The 6000-nt window shown below is 48.4% G+C and overlaps 1 pseudogene; it reads right to left on the bottom strand.

The window, feature by feature from the left end:
* Nucleotides 1-968: 968 nt before the first annotated feature.
* On the bottom strand, nt 969-1080 carry LOC128123544 (uncharacterized; annotated as a pseudogene).
* Between the last annotated feature and the right edge of the window lie 4920 nt (nt 1081-6000).

The following is a 6000-nucleotide window of genomic DNA, read 5'->3' as shown; positions in this document are numbered from 1 at the left end:
CCACACAGCATCCTATCTTCCAGAGGGATCACGATGAGCAACTCCAGGTGGGTCCAGGCTTCCTCCTCCCACGCTTCGGCCTTGTGCTCCCATCACAGTTCAGCTCATCTTGGGCTTCCAGGAATCTGGAAGGGAAGCCGAGCTGTTTAGAGTTGTGTCAGCTCATGGGCTCCTGCTGCTTGCTTAGATCTCTCCCAAGGCTGGCTGCTCAGCTGTCTATACCACCCACGATGATGTCCCCTTCCCTGCCCATCTCTTCCCCTCCACTCCCTTCCATCTTCTGCCAACATCTCAAGTTCCTTTCTACTATTTCCATCCAAGAACTGCACGTGCCCTGTAGAAATACAGATCTTGGGAACGTTGTCACCTGGGAGAGCTTGTCAATGTCACAGGCCTCGCTGATGAGAAGTGAGCTGCATTCAGTCTCTGCTGTGTACCTGACACCACAGAGCACAGAAGACTGCAAGGGTTGGATGGACGTCCTTCAGGGCAGTAAACGACTTCCAGACTCCCAGGCAAGGCAGAGGCTTGTTCGAAATTTAAGGTTGCTTGCTCTTCGCCCCCTTCCCCCGATCTGAGATTATTATTGAACATGATTTGGTGGGGTATAAACTTAGCATAGTTGAAGTCTTCAGGAGTGCAGGAACTGGTTGGGGATATATTTGATCCCACAGCTATCAGAGATGAGTCCATTTTCAGATATCATGTTTTCATACTCATCCACATTAAACTTGATGAAGCTCTACTTCTTAGAGATGAGAACCTTGGCAGTCAGGGAACTTGAACTTGGCTCTATGTAGCGTCTTTATCACAAGTTCCTTATTCCACAGCTTGGTGCAAATGGACAGATAAGCTGGCTAATGTGAAGCCTAGCCACTCTGCCCTGGGGCTTCCCAGAGGCACCTACATAAATGTCTGGAGCCTAGGTTGGGTACACCATTGAGATCAGACATCAATATCCACCAGAAAATGGTTTCCAATAAACAATGGGCTGCATGTGCTCCCACGAAGGCTGCTATTTTCCCGTTGCACATCAGGCCCCTAACAGGAAAGAAACCTGGTCAGGTTAGTTGGTTGCAGGTTAATTACCAGTCCCACCAAAAGCAGAGGAGCAGGAGAGAAGCCAAAACAACTAGCAAGTTTCCAGATGGGGAAAAGCTGGTTACTGAGAGCACCATGGCCCCATCCTTGATGCATTTCCCACTTCCATGCCTACGCCCCAGGCAGAAACCTTGCATTCCATCGGAAGCCAGTTAGTCCCCTCCTCCCCCGGTTCTACCCACCCAGGTCTGGGTTTTAAAATTCTGAAAGCTTGTGGGGAGAGTTCTGCCCCAGACAGTGGCGAGGCATCTGTCCTATCACAACTCATGGGGGTTGTTGGTGGGAATGGATTTTTTAAAGGATGTTTAGCTAAGAACTTGCTCTTAGAAAGATGAGCTGGCCTGCTAGGCCCCACACGGGGCAGCACCTGAAAAGTGTTTGCACCCCAATAGGCCTCTCCACCAATGCAGCAATCCAAATCAGACAAAATTAGACCGAATTAGAAAAAGGCCCGATTTAATGGGTAAATCGTTCCTGGGTGATTCTCCAGCCCCACAGAGAGGAGACAGGGACAAGAGACAGGAAAACCACGTATCTGTTTTCTCAGATGCAGTTTAAATACCCTATGGGAGTGGTGTTGAGCATCTCTGGGGGGAGGAGCTGTGTTTGGCAGGCTTTGAGGGGGCAGGTTTGGGGAAAGAGATGAGGGAGGGGAGTTGAGGTGGATTTTCCACCAGAACATTCCAGACTTCTTGGGTATATGGATGCCAGGGTGCCAGGGGCTGAGGTGGAGTTTCCACCAGAACAGCATCCTGTTGTGTTTTGACCCCAACTGGCAGCCTTCACATTGAGTAGCTTCTACCTTGGTGTAAGCAGTGAAAAACTATTCTCATTACAACTGATCCCAGATTCTGACTAACTCTGCTGCCCGTAGGACAAACACTGGCTCAATGAGATATCCTCCCTGGTCACATCACTTCTGACTGTAGAGTCCCTTCCCTAGTGTTGTACCCAGAGTCCCCCCAAGATCACCAAGAGACAGACCTGAATGCAAAAGCAAAGAGTCTTTTTATTTATGAGTTCAAACCTGGGTCTCTCCGTCTATCTGATGCAGCAGCAGAGCAGGAGAGACCCTGAGTAGCAATGAAGCAGGGTTTCTATAATGGTTAGGGTAGGGTTTCTGAGGAAATTCCAACTCTATATAGTTACAAGCTCAGGATTGGTGCTTACTTCAGGTTAGAGACGCTTGGTTTGAACTGATTGGAGAGTTGCAGCTGCAAGGAAATTGCCATCTCCTCTAGCAGTTTATGTCATCACATCTATATCATCAGCAGACCATTTTCTCTGACAATTAGACATCCCATTTCTTATCTGCAGGAAACTTGCTCCCTCTGACAGCTATGGCATACAATCTATCATGTCCTTTAGGTGATGACAGGAAATGTCTGGAACTCACTTTTTATGTGATCTCAATTGTCTGGGTCTAGGGGCAGCACATCCTCTGGTGGGTTTCCCAGGGCATGCTGCCCCCAGTCTGACCCTTCTCTAAGATGGCTGCAACCCTGCCATCCTCTCACCTAGAACAGAGGAAAACAATGGGCCAAGGCTAAGCTTAGTTTATCATTCGTGCACAGGTTGTAGACCACCTCTGGTCAAGGAAAAGAATGTGCACCACCCAGATCTCCTGTCTGCAAACACCCCTGAACATTTTGGAGCTTTATACAAAACCAGGAGATGGGTGCTTGTGCAAGGCAACTGTAGGATGGGCGGAGCACCATGGGTGTAGTGTGCATCTGCAGTCATGTTTTATCTATCTCTTCATCTCCTTCTCTCGACCTGTCATTCAATTCTGCTGTTCACACCTCCACTGCTGGAGTGGATCCAGGGCCCAACCCTTCCTTACTGTCCTGCTTACTCCCTCCCATGTCCCCTCTTACTTATCCTTCCTTCTTCCAGACTGAAACTGCTTAAGCAATGTGTTGTTATGAGCCTTCCATGGTGTCCCATTGTCCTGCCTGTCACTGGGGGTCACAGGCTACCTGAGTGTGAAGGAGCAGAGATGGCTGTGGGGCAAGAGAGGACCTTGCTGGACAAAGTAAGAAGAAAAGGGGGCTGCTTTCCCAAGGGGGTCACTGCTGTTCACAGGAATGCTGCAGAAGGACAGTGGAGTCCCAGCAGGGGGCAGCTAGGACCACGGGGCAGCAGCCCCTCCTGCACCAACACAGGGTCTTGCATGACCCACACTCTGCTCCCATTTGCTCTGGGCCAGTGGGCAAGCTACTTACCTCTCTGAGAAATGGGAGTTATTATAGTTGTACTCACAACCAGGTGCAAGAGACTGAAGCTTTTCAGGCAGAAGTCAGGGGAGCAGGCATGTGGCTGGGTGACCTAAAGGAGTGGGGGAGGGGGGAGAAGCACCACCACCACCACACCACCACCACCACGCAACACGCTGCTCCCGCTATGACTAGCAGGGGGCAGGCAGATGGCCAATTTTAATGAGAAAAGTGAGCATAAAGGGACGTGGGTCTGTTTTCGGACATAGTCCATGATTTTTGAAGAAATGAGGCACGCACCAGCTCCGTGGGAAACCGGCAACTGAGCCATGTCCACTGACTTACGGAAACATCCTCTCGCTAGGTTGCCTTGTTCATAGATTATGTATATGTCATTTGGTTATTTTTTAAATATATATAAGATATAGGGTCTTATTGTGGGTGTTTGGTTTGGTTTTACAAATTACACACCACTCTAGATTTCAGCTCTGTAGCCATGAGGCTGGGGAGGTCTGTCCCTGGGCCCTGGCTTCTGGCTTCTGCATCTGGAAGCCGTAACCCTGAGTTTTAACTGTCCTGGCCAGAGATCTGCAGAGTCTGGTGAAGCTCTTCTTCAAAAGCAGGGCCAGGGGGACCTGGACTCCAGTCCAGCTCCAGCCTAAGGCACAGTCAACTCCAGAGCTTCTTCATTTCCTGTCTGCTGAGAACATCATGACTCCCCTGAATTCCGGCTCTGCTTTTTTTTCCCTATCTGCGTGCAGGAGCACTGGCCTGCAGTGAATTCCTGTGGTGTGAGGGTGGCTGGCTGCTCAGGCCAGAAACGGAGCTCTGGTTCACCTGTACGAACTGGAGCTTTGAAAAGACCCTTAGAGCCGAGGGTAGCTTATAGGTAGAGTGTGAGTTTAGCACACTCAAGGCCCTGCTTCCATCCCCAGCACCAAAAAGGATCATGGGCAACACCCCTCCCTCCATTTGTAAAAATATGTTTATTGGAGAATAACAGCATAGGACAGAAAGATTATAAATCACCTTTAATCTCATCACCCAGAAAAAAGACCTTTTATAATATTTTTTCAGAATTAATTCTATTCAAGGATATACATACACACATGTTGAGGTGGGGGTGATAGGTGTACATTGTATTATAATTTTCTTTTTTTTTTTTTTTCTAGACAGGGTTTCTCTGTGTAGTTTTGGTGCCTCTCCTGGATCACGCTCTGTAGACCAGGCTGGCCTCGAACTCACAGAGATCTGCCTGGCTCTGCCTCTCGAGTGCTGGGATTAAAGGTGTGCGCCACTGCCGGCCGGCCTATAATTTTCTTTTTAAAAGGTTCATGTTCTGGTGGAAGTTCTGCCTCAATCCCCCTCCCCCATCTCTCTCCCCCCAAACCCTGCATCATCTCAGAAAGCTTGCCAAATGCGGCCCCTCCCCTAGAGGTGCTCAAGACCACTCCCACAGGGTATTTAAACTGCCCTCCAGAAAACAGAGGTATGGTTTTTCGGTCTCTCTTCCCAAGCTCCTCTGGGGGGGCAGTGTGTGTGTGTGTGTGTGTGTGTGTGTGTGTGTGTGTGTGTGTAGATCACCCAAGAGCACTTTACCCATTAAACCTGGGCTTTTTCTTAATTTGGTCTGATTAGGTCTGATTTGGATTGCTGTGTTAGTGGAGAGACTTAATATCGGAGTGAGGAAACTTTTCAGTTCATTTTATTAATTGTGTATATATGTGTGTGTGTGTGTGTGTGTGTGTGTGTGTGTGTGTGTGTGTGTGTGTGCGTGCGCGTGCGCGCGCACCCACAGAGACAAGGAGGACACCAGATCCTCTGGAACAAGCAGTTGTGGGTTGCTGAGTGTGGGTGCAGGGAATTGAACTTGGGTCCTCTGCAAGTGTCTTTGAAATATGCGACTAGTTTTTTAATATGATTAAGAAGCCTCCCATACTGGGGCTGGAGAGATGGCTCAGTGGTTAAGAGCACTAGCTGTTCTTCCAGAGGACCCAGGTTCAATTCCCAGCCCCACACAGCAGCTCACAACTGTCTCTAACTCCAGTTTCAGGGGATGACACCTTTGTACCAACACACATAAAGTTAAATAATTTTTTTAAAAAAGTCTCTCATAATGACAACTCTGGGACTTACCTAGCATCCTATATAGAATATCCACTCCTGAAAATGAAATGTGTGAGGTGTGGGGTGGGGTGTAGCCGGGTGGTGAAGGGCTTGCCTCGCAGGCAAAAGGCCCCAGCTTCGCCCACAAACTATGCAGTAACATTCTTATGGAAAATCTCCCTGCTCTTCTGTGATACTTTCCTTCAGATGTACTATTGGCAGCAGAGTCTCTTGATTAATAGCCTTTGACTCAACGTCAAATTGTATTGATTTTTTTTTTTTTTCGTCTTTCGAGACAGGGTTTCTCTGTGTAGCTTTGTGCCTTTCCTGGAACTCGCACTGTAGACCAGGTTGGCCTTGAACTCACAGAGATCCGCCTGCCTCTGCCTCCCAGGTGCTGGGATTAAAGGCGTGTGCCACCACTGCCCGGCCTAAATTGTGTTGATTCTTACCCACCAGCAAAACCTCACTAGCATTGAGTGGCATTTACTAATTTTTTGCTTATCTTACTACAATGTTCCTGATTATAAATAAGTTACTCTAACATGTACTTTTATTGCTTATAAAACTAAATTGT

Source organism: Peromyscus californicus, unplaced genomic scaffold, assembly GCF_007827085.1.
Source record: "Peromyscus californicus insignis strain IS unplaced genomic scaffold, ASM782708v3 Scaffold_3__1_contigs__length_106647218, whole genome shotgun sequence".
NCBI lineage: Eukaryota > Metazoa > Chordata > Mammalia > Rodentia > Cricetidae > Peromyscus > Peromyscus californicus.
Note: the sequence above shows the minus strand (reverse complement) of the source record. Positions and strands in the feature narration are given on the sequence as shown.